Genomic DNA, 16585 nt, shown 5'->3' on the forward strand with positions numbered 1-16585 from the left:
CAGAAGGAGAAGGGGGTGACAGAGGATGAGGTGGTTGGATGACATCACCGACCCAAGGGACTTGAATCTGAGCAAACTCCAGAAGATACTGAAGGACAGGGAAGCCTGTGCTCCAGTCTATGGGGTCACAAAGAATTGGACACAACTGAGTGACTGAACAACAACAATGAGATTTCCCTCCTCCTGTAGGTTCAACCCCCTCCCCCACCCACCCTCATAATCCTCTCTCCACTGGACCCATCCCTCACCTTGACCTGGATCCGGGATCCCAGCTCACCCTCCTTCTCAGAACTTCTGCAGTGCCATAGGCCTCCTCTCTCCTATATGTCCAGTCTTGCACTCTCAACCCAGTCCTTCCCTCTGGCTCTTTTTCCCTTCCATTGTAGAGTATCATGGGAGTGGGGAATTCTCTCCAATATCCTAGGAGAAGTATGCATCAGTAGGACATATTTTAAACTCAGTAACCACAACTGAATGTTAACTTGTTATCTATCAATACTTACTAGAATGAAGAATATGTTTCAGAACAGTTTTTAAAACTTTTGATCATAGAAAATTTCAAATATATTAAGAAACAGAGAAGCTATACAGGGTCACGAGTCAGAAATGACTGAGCCAGCGTGCAAGGGCAACTTATATATATTTGTGTATATATATGTATATGTTTCAGGTGTACAGCATTATGATTTGACATCTGTATGCACTACGGAGTGATCACCATGACAAGTCTAGCTGCCATCTATCACCATACGATTGGCCCACCTCACCCATTTCACAGCCTCCCTCCCACAACCAGCTTCCCCTCTTGTATCCACTAATCTGTTCTCTGTGTCCAACTTTGTTTTTATTTTCATTTTGCTCACTCATTTTTTTAGATCCCACATCTGAGTGAAAACATAAGGTATTTGTCTTTGTCTGGTTTATTTCACTTAGCATAATACCTTCAAGATCCATCCATACTGTTGCAAAATGCAGGATTTCATTCTTTCTTATGTCTAAGTAGCATCCCATTGAGCACAGGAGAAGGCGATGACAGAGGATGAGATGGTTGGATGGCATCACCGACACAATGAACATGGGTTTGGGTGGACTCCAGGAGTTGGTGATGGACAGGGAGGTCTGGCGTTCTGCGGTTCATGGGGTCGCAAAGAGTTGGACACAACTGAGTGAACTGAATTGCACTGAGCATCCCATTGTGTGTGTGTGTGTGTGTATGTTAGATACTATCAGAAAAACTCTGCCTTGTCTCATTTCCTCTTCCAACTACCATCCTTTGTATCTCTTCCCCACCCATAGCCAAAGTTCTCCAGAAAGCAGTCCTCTATGCTTTCTTAATTTCTTCAGTTTCTACCCACTCTTAACCCATTTAGGTCTGGTCTAGTTTCTGCACTGTAGCTCCTAGAAATAATAACGACCTCCATACCACCAAGTCAAGCAGACATTTTATTTCAATTCCATCTTATTCTAGTATAAAATTTAGTAGCTTGAAACAAGAATTCATTTTTTCTTCCTTGTGATTCTCTTAATTGACTGGGATAAGCCGGGCAGGTCTTACTTGGGTTATCTCAAAGGGCTGGTGTAATCTTGACACTAAGGTGACTCATGCCTTACATGTTTGGTACCCAGGTTGGAACAGCTGCCACAGCCGGGAGGCGGCCAGGCATCATCTCTCTCTCTCCATGTGGCATCCCCACAGGCAGTTTAGCCTTCTTCACAACATGATGGTCTAAGGGTAAACAGACTTTTTACATGGTGGCTGGCATCCCTCTGAGCAAGCATTTCAGGAGACCAAGGTTGACACTGCAAGCTTCATATGACTTATCCTCAAAAGTCACAAATTCTATTAGTTGAACAAACCCAGGCCTCATTCAGGGTGGGAGGGTACTACACGAAGTGTGAATTTCAGGAGGCATAATTCATTTGAGGGCCATCTTTGGAGACTGACTGTCCTACTTGACTTTCCAACAACTATCAGAGGGACTTCCCTGGTGGTCCAGTGGCTAAGACTCTGTACTCCTAATGCAGGGGATCTGGGTTCGATTCCTGGTCAGGGAACTAGATCCCACATGGCACAACTAAAGACTCCGCATGCTGCATCAAAGACTGAAGATCATGTTTGAAACAACTAATGCCTGGCACAGCCAAATAAATAAATTTTCTAAATTATCAAAGTCCTTGTGAACCATCCACTTTTTGAAACACTGTCTCCTTGCTCCCAAAACACCATTTTTCTGTTCTGTTTCTACTTCTCTGCTCCAGTCCTCCAGGCCTAGCTCTAAATTTACTCTCTCCTATATCCCTTCTCTCCTATATCTCTTTAATCGCTTCTCAAATTAAATTAAGTCACTTAATCCAGATCTACTATTTCAAATAATTCCTAAAATACATTAGACTAAAATATTAATCATTCCAGCCCAAACTTGTCCTCTGAATAGCATACCCCACCTCTCAAAACTTCCCCTTGAAGATCCCAAAGGTATCCAATTTAGCATATCTAATCTGAACTTAGAATAGACCACTGCCCTCAAATGGGGCCTCTTCCAGAATTCTCCAGCTTCCCGGAGGATAACTCACCTGGCACACAGTGGAGCTGCCCTAGTTGTTTCAGTTGTGACCACCCTAAAGGGGTTGATAACCAGCCAGTCCCAGACACATGAGCAAGTCAAAATGAGGAGGACGCTCAGCCAACCACAGCTGGCCGAAGAGGCAGAAGCGAGATCAGCGGAGAGCAGCCAAGCCAGCCCAGACCAGCTGAACTCCTGTGAACTGGTACAATAAACAAATGTTTATTTTTGTATGTCACTGAGATTTTGTGGTTTTCTCACTACATAGCATTATTTTGTCAATGGATATCTGATACACTACAGCTCAAACATTCAACAATTGAAGAAAAGTACAATGTCATGCAACCTTTAAGAATGCTGTGTAGATGTACAGTCATCCCTCAGCATCAGTGAGGGGATTGGTTCCCAAATCCCCAGGGGTATAATAATCAGAGAATACTCAAGTCCTTTGTATAAAACAGAGTGTTATCGTTGTTTAGTTGCTTAGTTGTGTCTGGCTCCTTTGTGACCTCATGGACTATAGCCCGCCAGGCTCCTTCTGTCCAAGGGATTTCCCAGGCAAGAATACTGGAGTGGGTTACCATTTCTTTCTCCAGAGGATCTTCCTGACCTGGGGTTCGAACCTGTGTCTCCTGCATTGGCAGGCAGATTCTTTACAATGAGCCACCAAGGACGCCCCATAAAATGGAGTAGTATTTGCATATAATCTATGCATATCCTCTATAGGTTACTTATAATAAGTAATACAATGAGAATGTTGTGTAGATAATTGCTGGCACATGGCAAATTCAACTTTTGCGTTTTGGAACTTTTTGAAAAAAAATGTTTTTTAAGTATTTTTCGATCTGTTGGTTGAATCCCTGGACACAGAACCTACAGATTGGAAGGGCTGACTGTAAACGGACTTGAAGTGTTCACAACAAACTGATAAACTGCAGAAGGAGGAGAAGATTGAAAAACAATGTGTATAATATGACACCATTTTCCTAAAACATGCATTTCTATATTTGCATATGAAAATGTCAGGTCTAATATACAACAAGATCTCTGGGTGATAAGACTTGCTGTAATTTTCATTTTCTGTCACTCATATAATTGTTCAAAAGGGAGAAAAAATCTTTGCTGTATAGTACATTTGGTTTAGCTATCCTTTGGCTTGTTGGTAAAAATCCTGAATATTTTTTGATTACGTTTTGCAGAGGAGGGCGCCAGAAGTTATTCCCGGCACATCCTGTCCAGGCAATGTGGACACCGCCTCTTCCAGGACTCACTAAGGGTTGCAAGTATAAGAACACACATCTGTCTAATTTCTACTGGCAAGCCTGAAAAGAGAAGTTCACACCAGTGGTCTTCCTAGCCCACCATTAGAGCCTGGGAAGCATTAGAAGTCCCTGCCTTGGAGACAGGGATGGGGAAACTGGGAGCAGAGTAGGACACCTCTAGAAACTTCCTGCCTGTGGGGCTTAGTTGTACGTCTTGGACAAACAAAAGAAATCTTCCTCTAAGTTCTTACTTCCAGGGTGTCAAATGTCATACATTCAGAATAAGAAATTCAATGCCCCAGGGCAGGCCTAGGATACCTAAGGTGCTAATCCTTCCTAAGGCTGAAAGAACTTTCTTTCTTTTCTTTCTTTAAGCTTCATTCCTTCCTTGCCCCATTTCCTCTCCCTCCCAATCACTCAAGGAGTTCCCTCCCTTCCTCCCTCCCTCCCTCCCTCTCTATTTTCTCTCTTTCCTTATCTAATATTTGGGAGTTAGGCCTTCATTTAAAATAATTCCTAATTTATAGCAAATCTATCCCTGTACTTTCCTGGACAATCCTTATTTTGCAGTAAACCTCCAATCCATTTTTTTTTTTCTGCCACTATTTCTGTTGCTAAAACCCTCCAGCTAGAGCTGGTGAAAATTGCACATCAGGCTGATGAATTCTACAGCAGTCATATATAATCTGACTTCAGCTGACTGTGCTTATACACTAGATTTCCTTTCCTCATTCCTACTTATTTCTTGTTCCCTAATATGAGTTTAATCCTTTCCCATTCTTGTCATGCCCCAGCACCTCACACTCCAGAGACACTGACTCCTAACACGTGAGATCCAACAACTGCCCTTCCTCCTCCTCCAAATGTTATCATTTGATTTCCTCTTATCAACAGCCCCCAGCCCCAGAAGCTCCCTTCAAAGCTCTCTGAATGGTGGTCTCAGCCCACCTGGTTAGTCTCTAAGACAAAGGTTCTGTAAGTGAGGGTTCAGAAGATCATGTGGAGTCCCCAAGACACTCCAAGTGATCCATGAATCTTTTGAAATGAATGCAGAATTTTAAGTCAGTTTTTAGTTGAGAGTCTCTAGATTTCATCTACTTTCCATAGGACTCTGGCGACCTAGGACTTTTCTTCATCACTCACTTCCTCTTTCTTGCATTTTTAGGCTCACACCTTTTTGACTGGTGTCCTCTTTGTCTACACACAACTTGGCTGTACCATGAAATAGAATTACCAGATGTATTAGTCTGCGTTGGCTGCCACAGCAGACGACCACAGGCTGGGTGGCCGCAATGACAGAAATTAATTTTCTCATGGTTCTGGATGCAAGAAGTCCGGGACCAGAGTGCCAGGATGGTTAGTTTCTGGTGAGAACTCTCTTCTTGGCTTGCAGATGACCACTCTCTCACTATATCCTAGCATGGCCTTTTCAAGGGGTGGGCACACAGGGGTGGAGGTAGGGAAGTTCTCTTTTTATTATTATGCTACCAGTCCTACTGAAATAAGGCCCCACCCTTCAAACCTCATTTAATCTTAATGACCTCCTGAAAATCCTGTCTTCAAATATAGTCACATTGGAAGTTAAGACGTCAACATATGATTTACAGGGTGTTGGCGGGATGGCACGTGGTCCAGTCCATAGCACCAAGGATAAAAATAACTTGATTTAAGATATCAAAGTTGTGATCTTAGTTACGCTGGCAATAGCTTTCTAACTTATCTTTCTGCTTTCTAACCTGCCCTTCACGCTGTAGCCAACCACACCTTGCATAATCACCATGTTGGGAGAAATTTCTTCACTTCTGATGCATTTTGCTATGTGGAGAAGCAGCCACTAGGTAACACTCCCGGCCTCCACTCTCTGCTGCCCCCCAAAGAGCCCCACATCAGTGGTCCAGGACCTCCCTCTCCTCTGCTTCTTGGGAATGAGCTGCCCACACGGAGCATTCTTTCTCCTCTGATCCTGTGTATGCAGAGTCTTAGAGGGACTCCCTGGTGTGTTAGCATTGCCTTTTGGTTCCTTCTCAAGGTTCCCTTCTCTCTGCCATTATACCTACTGTTCTTGTATGTTGTCTACTTTTTCAACTAGAGCCTTTACATTCTGTCATAGTTGTTTTAAATGGCCTATCAATCATTTCACAATCTGCATCATATCTACACCCAGTTGCGATCCTTGCCATGCCTCTTCAGACTGTATTTGTTCTTCGCTTTTATCATGTCTTGTAATTTTCCACTGAAAGGCAGACATGACCTATTAGGTAATAGGAACTAAGGCAAGTAATCTTTTAGTGAAGTTTTATGTAAATCCGGCTGGGAGTTGGGCTGTGTTTCACATTTGCTGTAACCATAAGGAAACCAGGGGCTTCAAATTTCACTAGATTTCTTTTTTTAAAATCTCCTCTGTTGTCTTTGGGTTTCCCTAAGAACTCCTTCTGAAAAACAGTCTGAGCCTTACAGTTCTTTCAGCAGTAATTCACTTATACAGGAGCCCTATTAATGTGATGGCAAAGAGTGAGAGAAGGGAAGCATTCTATAAACTTATGATTAAATTTCAGTCTTCCTGTGGGCTTGCAACCTTTAACAAATGTTTCTTTGCTATCCCTTCCCTCTTAGGTGATACAGAAAAGCTAGAGGGGCTGGAGACAGGAAAATGCTCTTTCCCCAAGAATCTAAAAAAGAGAGGATATATGTATATGTATAACTGATTCATTTTGCTGTATAGCAGAAACTAACACAATGCTTTAAATCAAATATATTCCAGTAATTTTTTTTAAGTGCTCTTTCCCAAGATGAGATGAGGCTCTGAAAAGTTTTTTTCACTGGAGAGTAGTCAGTCCTGTGTAATGGAGAATACTCTGGGCATATTTCAAAATAGTTACTTTCCTTGTCTATCTGCTGAGACATAAAATGATTTTTTTCTTGGCACTTCACCACCTGGTGTGGTTGGTGGCGGTAAAACCACAAAATATCTGCCCCCTGCTCTCCAGATAACAGCCCCCAGGGGAGTCCCACTCTCCTGTTAGTCAGCACACAGCCTCAGCCATTTATCAGCATGATTATTCTACTGTTCCTACCAGGTTCTGGTTCTGGCAGCTTCTGCTCTGGTAAGCTGATCTTGACCTTGAGTATCTGCCTCCACTTGTCTCTCCAGATTCATGGTGGTGGTTTGCCCTGAAACCTCACTTTTCTGGTGAGTCCAAGAAAAGTCCCTGCTTTTCAGCTTTTTTCTTGTTGTAAGGTCAGGAGTGAAAACTTCCAAGCTCTTTTATTGTTGGATCTGAAACGAGAGTCCCAAGGCAAGCTAATTTTTTTGGTTGCCTGAAGTTAGTCTTTTCTTTAGTGAGTTTTGCTTTGATTATGAAACCCAATAGTTGGTAGTTAACCAGCCCATCCACTCCAAGAACATACTTTATGTTACTTGAATTCATTTAAATTTATTGAGACATTTTATGGGCCAGAAGATGTTCTATCTTGTCAAATTTTGTGCATTTCAGAATAATGTATTTTCTACTGTTGTTGGGTAGAATTTTCTGAAATGTCACTCAGCTCAAGCATAGTTAATGCTATTCTCTGCCTACTTGTTCCATCAGTTATTAAGAGAACATTTTTAAAAATTTCTGTAATTGTGTATTTGTCTGTTTCTCTCTTTTTTTTTGCTTCATTTCTTTTGCAGTTTTGCCATTAAGTACACAGACATTTAGGATTGTTATGTTCTCTTGATTAATTGACCCTTATGTGATTACGATAAGACTTCCTTTTTCTTAGCAATGTTCTTTGTTCTGACACTCCAACTTTCCTTTGATTAGTGTCAGTATGTTATTTTTTCCCATCATTCTACTGTTTAGCCCATTTGTGTCCTTATCAGTTCAGTTCAGTTCAGTTCAGTCGCTCAGTCATGTCCAACTCTTTGCGACCCCATGGACTGTAGCACTCCAGGCTTCCCTGTCCATCACCAACTCCCAGAGTTCACCCAAACCCATGTCCATTGAGTCGGTGATGCCATCCAGCCATCTCATCCTCTGTAGTCCCCTCTCCTCCTACCCTCAATCTTTCCCAGCATCAGGGTCTTTTCAATATTTAGGGTGTATTTTCTGTAGCAGCACATAGCTGTAATCACTATTTTACACAATTTGACAATCTCTGCCTTTTAAACTGGGGTGTTTATATGATTACCATTAATGTGATCATTAATATGGCTAGAATTGATTCTATCATCTTGCTATTTGTTTTCTATTTGTCTCATCTGTTCTAGGACCCCCCCCCTTTTCTCTTTGTCTACCTGCTTTGGGATTTTTTTTAATGTTGCTTGCATTTTATACACACACATATATATGTATATATCCTATACACACACACACACACACACACACACACACGGGCTTCCCTGGTGGCTCAGTTGGTAAAGAATCTGCCTGCAACGCAGAAGCTCCAGGTTTGATCCCTGGGTCGGGAAGAGTCCCTGGAGAAGGAAATGGCAACAAATCAAATCTCTCTCTTCTGGTTTAGGGTTAGTTGAGTAATTTTTATAATTCCATTCTGTGACCATTGTTGGCTCATTAGCTCTAACTCTTTGCTTTCATAATTTTGCATTGCTTTAGGGTTGAAAGCACACTTTTGCACACTATCGATGGAAGTTTACACAGCTGATTGCTAAAGAACACCCACAGGACCCCAAATGACAATGTTTATAAAAACCTGCAGGAAAAGGATGCGGTATACAACATGAAAGACATGCATCAACAATCAAAGGCTATCTCACAGGAATGGGTCTGGAAAAGCCAGAAGGAATCACCTATTGTCCCCCTTTCTGTAAAAGTCATAGTCAAATTCAATTCATCTATTGGGTGAGGAACCACTGTTGTAGGTACAGAATACCTCAGAACGAAGGAGCCCCAAAGAGCACCCTGCCTGGTCATGTAAGCATATTCTTGCTCCATAAGAGCAAAGTCTTCCAGAAATCTCAAAAACAATGCTGACAAGCTGCAAAAATTCCCCTCCAATTCCTCAGACACTGGGTTTCAAGATAAAGTGATGAATGGGTATGTTTCATGCCTTCACTAGGAGTCAGTGCTTTGCTAAATATTTAGGAAAACTGATCAGGTTAGATCCTAAGTGAAAAGTAAAAGTGTTAGTCGCTCAGTCATGTCAACTGTTTGTGGCCCCATGCACTGTAGTCTTCGAGGCTCCTCTGAAATTCTCCAGGCAAGAATACTGGAGTGTGTAGCTATTCTCTTCTCCAACGGATCTTCCCGACCCAGGATTCGAAATGGGTCTCCTGCATAGCAGGAAAATTCTTTACCATCTGAGCCACCAGGCCTTCGCTAGGAGTCAGTCATATGCCGAAAATTTAGTGTAACCAGAGTCACATAATAGGCCACTTGAAATTGTCCCAGGTATCACTGATTCTCTATTTTTAAAATTCATGTTTCTCTGTATTTTTCCTTTAGGATAGTTCCTATTGCTATGCCTTTAAGTGCATTAATATTTTCTAATGCCTTTGTGATATTGTGATTTGGTTTATGAAATATATATTCAGTCTTTGTCTCCTTGACACAGAGCTAAAACCCCTTGGATTTTCCTAAATGATAAGAGTAATAATGGTGTCCTTTGTTATTTGTAACAAGTCCCTTTCACCTACCTCTGAGTTTAATTTAATAAGATGATTTTGTAAAGTGCCGAAGGATGGGGGAACTAGCTATGTGATTATAGGATTGGAACTCTCAGCCATGTCCCCCAACTTCCAGACTCCAAGGAGGTGAAAGGGGCTGGTATGTGAGTGAATCACTAATGGCCAATGATTTAATCAACCATGCCTGTGTAATGAAACCTCCATAAGCCCCAAAAGGAAAGGGTTTGGTGAACTACAAGGACCTAACAGAAAGAGAAGAGATTAAGAAGAGGTGGCAAGAATACACAGAAGAGCTATACCAAAAAAGGCTTAATGACCCAGATAACCATAATGATGTGGTCACTCACAGAGAGCCAGACATCCAAAGTCAAGTGGGCCTTAGGAAGCATTACTAAAAACAAAGCTAGTGGAGGTGACAGAATTCCAGTTGAGCTATTTAAAATCTAAGTTGATGTTGTGAAAGTGCTGCACTCCATATGCCAGCAAATTTGGAAAACTCAGCAACGGCCACAGGACTGGAAAAGGCCAGTCTTCATTCCAGTCCCAAAGGAAGGCAATGCCAAAGGATGTTCAAATTACTTTTGAACATTGATTTCACATGCTAGCAAGGTAATGCTCAAAATCCTTCCAGCTAGGTTTCAACAGTACATGAACTGAGAACTTCCAGATGTACAAGCTGGATTTCGAAAAGACGGAGGAACAGTAACTGAGCAACTTCACTTTCACTTTTCACTTTCATGCACTGGAGAAGGAAATGGCAACCCACTCCAGTGTTCTTGCCTGGAGAATCCCAGGGACGGGGGAGCCTGGTGGGCTGCCGTCTCTGGGGTCGCACAGAGTTGGACACGACTGAAGGGACTTAGCAACAGCAGCAGCTGAATCATAGAGAAAGCAAGGGAATTCCAGAAAAACATCTACTTCCGCTTCACTGACTATGCTAAAGCCTTTGACAGTGTGGATCACAACAACCTGGAAAATTCTTAAAGAGATGGGAATACCAGATCACCTTATCTGCCTCCTGAGAAACCTGTATGTAGGTCATGAAGCAACAGTTAGAACTAGACATGAAAAAATGGACTGGTTCAAAATTGGAAAAGGAGTACATCAAGGCTATATATTGTCACCCTGCTTATTTAACTTATATTCAGAGTACATCATGAGAAACGCTGGGCTGGAAGAAGTACAAGCTGGACTCAAGATCGCCGGGAGAAATATCAATAACCTCAGATATGCAGATGACACTACCCTTATGGCAGAAAGTGAAGAATTAAAGAGCCTCTTGATGAAAGTGAAAGAGGAGAGTGGAAAAGCTGGCTTAAGCCTTAACGTTCAAAAAACTAAGATCATGGCATCTGGTCCCATCACTTCATGGCAAATAGATGGAGAAAAAGTAGAAACAGTGAGAGATTTTTATTTTCTTGGGCTCCAAAATCACTGCGGAGTGTGACTGCAGCCATGAAAATTAAAAGATGCTTGGTCCTTGGAAGAAAATCTATGACAAACCTAGGCAACATTTAAAAAGCAGAGACATCACTGCCAACAAAGGTCTGCATGTCAAAGCTATGGGTTTTCCAATAGTCATGTATGGATGTGAGAGCTGGACTATAAAGGAGACTGAGCGCTGAAGAACTGATGCTTTCGAGCTGTGATGTTGGAGAAGACTCATGAGAGTCCCTTGAAATGCAAGGAGATCCAACCAGTCAAGTGTAAAGGAAATCAGTCCTGGGTATTCATTGGAAGGACTGATGCTAAAACTGAAAATCCAACACTTTGGCCACCTGATGCAAAGAACTCAGTGGAAAAGACCCTGAGGCTGGGAAAGACTGAAGGCGGGAGGAGAAGGGGCCAACAGAGGATGAGATGGTTGGATGGCATCACCGACTCGATGGACATGAGTTTGAGCAAGCTCTGGGAGTTGGTGATGGACAGGGAAGCCTGGCGTGCTGCAGTCCATGGGTCTGCAAAGAGTCAGACACGACCTAGTGACTGAACAACAGCAAAGACACAGAAGTCCTCAGAGAATGGTAAGTCCAGAGGACACATGGAAACTCCGTGTCCATTCCCACATACGTTACCTTGGTCTATGCATCTCCTCCATCTGGCCATCTTTGAGTTATACCCTTTTATAATCAAGTACATAAAATGTTTTCCTGAGTTCTGTGAAAAATTCTAGGAAATTAATTGTACCAAGGAGGGGATTCAATCTATAGGCAATCAGTCAGAAGCACATGTAACAACTTGGACTTCTAACCAACATCTGAAGTTGGTGGGGAGACAGTCACGTAAGACTGAACACTTAACCTGTGGGATCTGACATCTCTGGGTAGATATGCCAGAGCTGAGTGGACCCTGGTGATGCTGCAGAATTGCTTGGGAAAACCCCAGACGCATTTGGTGGTCAGAAGCGTCAAAGGCGACAAAATATAGTGGTATTCAGAGAGTATTCAGTATGTGATGTAAATGAAAGCAATAGTTTTTCTTTATAACCATGCAGTATATTTTTCATCTTAGGTATAATTTTTAACCTCTGGAGTTTCAATTTAAGTCATTTTTATATCTTCATTGTCTCTTCTGAAATTTTTAGACATACTGAATACAATTATAATAACTTTCAATGTTCTTCCCTGTTTACTCTAACATCCGTGTCTATTCTGGGCCAGTTTTATTTGATTGATTATTCTCTTCATTACAGGTCATTTCCATGCCTTCTTGTATCTGACTGGATGTTAGTAACTGTGTTTTATCTTGTTGGGTGCTGGATATTTTTTGCATTCCTCTAAGGTTTTTCTTGAGCTTTTTACCTGGGATGAAGTTCAGTTACTTGGAAATGTTTTTCTTCCCAAGGGTAGTTTTTGTGCTCGTTATGCATTTTCTGGAGTAGTGCTCTGACTGCGGCTAATTATTCCCCACCACTGAATCAAGACCTTCCTGAGAACACACTCTATCAGTGCCCCAGGAGCTGTCTTTCCAGTCCAGCTGCTGGGAACAGGCATCATTCCTGACTCTCACTATTCCTTCTCACCTTTTCAGATGGTTCCCTCCTCAGGCACTGATCTACTCTACTGAATATTCCAGGGGACCCTCTGCTGATCTTTGGGGTCTCTCTCTTTGCAGCTGTCTGCTGCCTGGTTCTGTCTCCTAAGAAATGTGGCTGATTTGGTCCCTGGACACTCACCTTTCTCTTTCCAACTCGGGGCATCTGCCAGGCTTCATCTTAGTTTCTCCTCTCTGAACTGTACCCTGGAAAATATGTGAACAAAAGCAAACTGGGACCATGGTAGGAGTCACCTTACTTATTTCTAGTGTCCTTCATTGCTGGTGACCAGTGCCTTTGAAACTGTTGTTTCATATATTTTGTCTGTTTTTTTTGTTTATCTGTTTGAAGTGGAAGTGTAAATCCAGCCCCTTTTCTCATCCACCTTGACCAGAAGTAGAGATTGGTAGTTATTATTATTCTACTATTTATTCAGAATAGCTTTTGGGCCCCTACATGCACCAGGTACTGCCCTAGGTGCTGGGTATACGATGAACCAACAATAATGGTCCCCAGACTCAAGGTGAATCTGTCTTATGGGGATCAACTTGTGGCGAAAGGCAATACATGTGCTGGTCCCTGGAGTTAGCACATAAACATGAATCATATGTGGTCCTTCCTCTCAAGGAATTCAGAATTAGGGAAGACAAAGAAGGCAAATTTCTTAACCCAATGCAGACTGTAAAAAGTGTTATGTGTGACAGACAAAGGTTCTGGGCATATTTAGAAAGAAGTAATAAGTTTTGACTGGAGGTAAAAGGGAAAATCTCAAGGGAAAGATGACATTTGAGTTGAGCCTTGAAGAATGTGTGCAATTTTGAGCAGAGAAGTAGAAAAAGGTAGAATGCTCAAGGTGCTTTTAAACCTGAAAGCAGTTAATCATGATTGCTCCTAGTAGACACAGCCATCAACTTTCTCTTCCCTGCCAACAGAACTCTAACCACGTGGTTCACAGGAAGCTACATATCTTCCATCCCCAGGAAGTGAATCGTGATTTGCCTAAATGAGCCCTGGAAATTCCAGTCCCCTTGCCTGTCACTGGATCCGGCATAGGCCTGTGACACACTTCTGGCCAATGAGATGTGAAGGGATGTCTGCTGGAAAAATCTTCTTCTCAATAAAGAGAGGTAACACTTTTTTTCCCCATGCCTCTCAGAGAAAAAAACAAAACAGAAAACCTGGTTCCTTACTGATGTCATCAAACCACTTGAATGAAACACTCTGAAACTGATCTAACAGACTTTTTGTTCCATAGATGACAAGGTTTTCCTATTGTTTTAATAACTTCTGGCTGGATTTTGTTGTTTTGATGACATTATTTGCAGCTAGAAATAGCAGATCAGCATACCAGCTCACATTTTTGAAATTTGCTTTTCCTTTCCACTGGTACAACCTGCTGTTAAATGTCACTCCCCTTGCTTCTGGTTCCTTTGCCTCATCAAGAATAAAGATTAAAAATGACAGCACACTTAGCCAATATGTGCACATAGGAAGAAATAGAAGGCAATTTTTAAGATGAAAGAAAGTGAAATATCTTGACTATTTAATATCATCACTTACTCCTGACTCTCTGGTTGGGAGGACTTAACCCTCGTAGGATAGTAGAGGGATGAAAATATAAAAGAAGAGAATGTAGGGGACTTCCCTGGTGGTCCAGTAGTTAAGAATCTGTCTTGCAATGCAGGCGACCATGGGTTCAATCCCTGGTCGAGGAACTAAGATCCCACAAGCCGTGAAGTAACTAAGCCTGTGTGTCCCAACTACCGAACCAATATGTCACAACTAAAGAGTCTGTGCACTGGAGTAAAAAATCCCCCATGATGCAACTAAGACCCTATGCAGCCAAATAAATACATAATAAATAGATACCAAACAGAGAGAGAATGTAGGCAAGCTCAGGGGAAATGATGTAAACTTCCCCCTGCACAGCAGTGCTGGAATTCTCTTGTGATTCCCATGGGAGCCAAGACTACCTCTGGAACAATCTAACTGTTGGAAACTACTACCGTCTGGCAGGAAACCAACTAGAATGGGGGCAAAGGATGTGCAATTCTCAATCCCTGGGGTCAGGGCCTGCCGCTGGCAATGCTGCAATTAAGTAAAGACTGTCTCCAGTCTCCACCCACTTTCTCATTTCCTCCTTCCTTACTGTGGTGTTGGAGAAGACTCTTGAGAGTCCCTTGGACAGCAAGGAGATCCAACCAGTCCATTCTAAAGGAGATCAGCCCTGAATATTCATTGGAAGGACTGATGTTGAAGCTGAAACTCCAATACTTTGGCCACCTGATGTGAAGAACTGACTCATTTGAAATGATCCTGATGCTAGGAAAGATTGAAGGCCGGAGGAGAAGGGGATGACAGAGGATGAGGTGACTGGATGGCATCACCAACTCAATGGACATGAGTTTGAGTAAACTCCGGGAGTTGGTGATGGACAAGGAGGCCTGGCGTGCTGCAGTTCATGGTGTTGCAGTCAGAAAAGACTGAGCGACTGAACTCAACTGAACTATCCTTCTCTTTCTTTAGCTCTGATCTTTTTCCTGTGCTTCCTCCCAATCCTCCTCTTGGCCCGCCTCCACCCCCCAACCCCCCCACCCCCCACCCCACTCAACAAATCTCATCTTGCCTGTCCCAGGAGCACAGAAGGTACTAAGTTACCTACCTCAGGGGCCATGCCTTTTCATTGGGAGCTCTTACAAACCCAAAGTAATGCTTCTCTATTGTTTGAAATCCTAACCTCTGGACAGGCAGTGGGGGACTCACTACTCAAGCACAGCACTTTCTGTCTCATGCAAAGGCAGTGCTGGTGGGGTGAGGCACCAAAGAATATGTCCCACTGCCAGGGCTCTCTTCCAGCTGATGGGAGGTACAGGATCACAGGGACATCTCCTCAAGTTCTGCTGCTGTCAATTCACACAAGACCTTATCCTCTCATATATGCAGACCCCTACTGTCTGGCTTATCCCTCTCACCTTCTGTCCCTGTTTAAATGTCCCTTCTTCCAGAAGGCCTTCCCTAATCCATCCCCTCCACGATAGTCCATGATACTGAGTACCTACCTTCCTAACTTGTCATGCTGATTTGCAATCTGTGGCTACTCAGTAAATCAGTACCCAGCCTAGGCCTGACTGCTCAGTATATTGAATGAATGAGTAAGTGGGTGAATGAATATTCACATACACTACAGTTCTACAGAAACCATGACTGTCATGTTCCCCTTTTGTATCGTCAGCAGCCAGTCCAGGGCTTAGGTCATGGAGGGCACACAATCATTATTCACTAACCGATTGAAAGAAGCCTTCAGAAGATGGGTACTTGGATCTATACTGTTGTTGGTAATGTCCTGACATCCTTATTGTAAGAGAAAGAAACACAGCCCAGTGGACTCTAGAGAATCAGGGATGGGGGACAGAGCAAGGTGGTGGAAAAGCTCTGGGAGTACAGCTGTCCCAGGCAGCGGGAGGTGAGAACTTACTCAACCACAAGTAAGTTTAGTTTCCTAGGGATTCTTAACCTGAGGCACACAAGTGGGGCTTCCAAAGAGCCATGCATCCTCTTTCACTTCAATCAAACATTCAAGCCAGCAGCTCTAGGTACATTTTTTTTGCAAGAAGGTCCACAGTTTCCAATGAGTTTCAAAAGGCTGTGACACACGAAGAATTACTGGTCTACCTGAACTGTCCAGTATGATAGTCACTAGCCACGTGTGACTATTTAAATTTCAATTTAAGTTCAACGATCAATGCCTCAGTTACACTAGCTACGGGTCTGGTGTGTTCACCAAAGGAAGTAACTGAAAGTCGCTCAGTGGTGTCCAACTCTTTGCGACCCCATGGACTGTAGCCTGCCAGGCTCCTCTGTCCATGGGATTCTCCAGGTAACAACACTGGAGTGGATAGCCGGTCCCTTCTCTAGAGGAACTTCCTAACCCAGGGATCGAATCCAGGTATCCGGCATTGCAGGCGGATTCTTTACTGAGTCACCACTAGCCACTCCCTATTGGGCAGCCCAGATACAGAACGTTTTCATCACTACACATAGTGATGAAAAGATACAGATAAGATTTGTTCAAGACAAGCGGTACTGTTGTAAAGTG

The 16585-nt window shown here is 42.8% G+C and overlaps 1 long non-coding RNA gene and 1 other non-coding gene across 2 annotated transcripts; one reads left to right on the forward strand and one right to left on the reverse strand.

Moving 5' to 3' along the window:
• Positions 1–827: 827 nt before the first annotated feature.
• On the reverse strand, positions 828–12695 carry LOC138420955 (uncharacterized). The gene is made up of 4 exons (XR_011249369.1): positions 12631–12695; positions 6901–7103; positions 2575–2766; positions 828–1127 (listed from the first exon to the last, which is right to left on the reverse strand). It is a non-coding gene; the product is annotated as an uncharacterized lncRNA (long non-coding RNA).
• On the forward strand, positions 1983–2055 carry TRNAR-CCU (transfer RNA arginine (anticodon CCU)). The gene has a single exon. It is a non-coding gene; the product is annotated as a tRNA-Arg (tRNA).
• Positions 12696–16585: the final 3890 nt, after the last annotated feature.

The sequence above is a fragment of the Ovis canadensis genome, chromosome 15 (genome assembly GCF_042477335.2).
Source record: "Ovis canadensis isolate MfBH-ARS-UI-01 breed Bighorn chromosome 15, ARS-UI_OviCan_v2, whole genome shotgun sequence".
In the NCBI taxonomy this organism is placed as follows: Eukaryota; Metazoa; Chordata; class Mammalia; order Artiodactyla; family Bovidae; genus Ovis; species Ovis canadensis.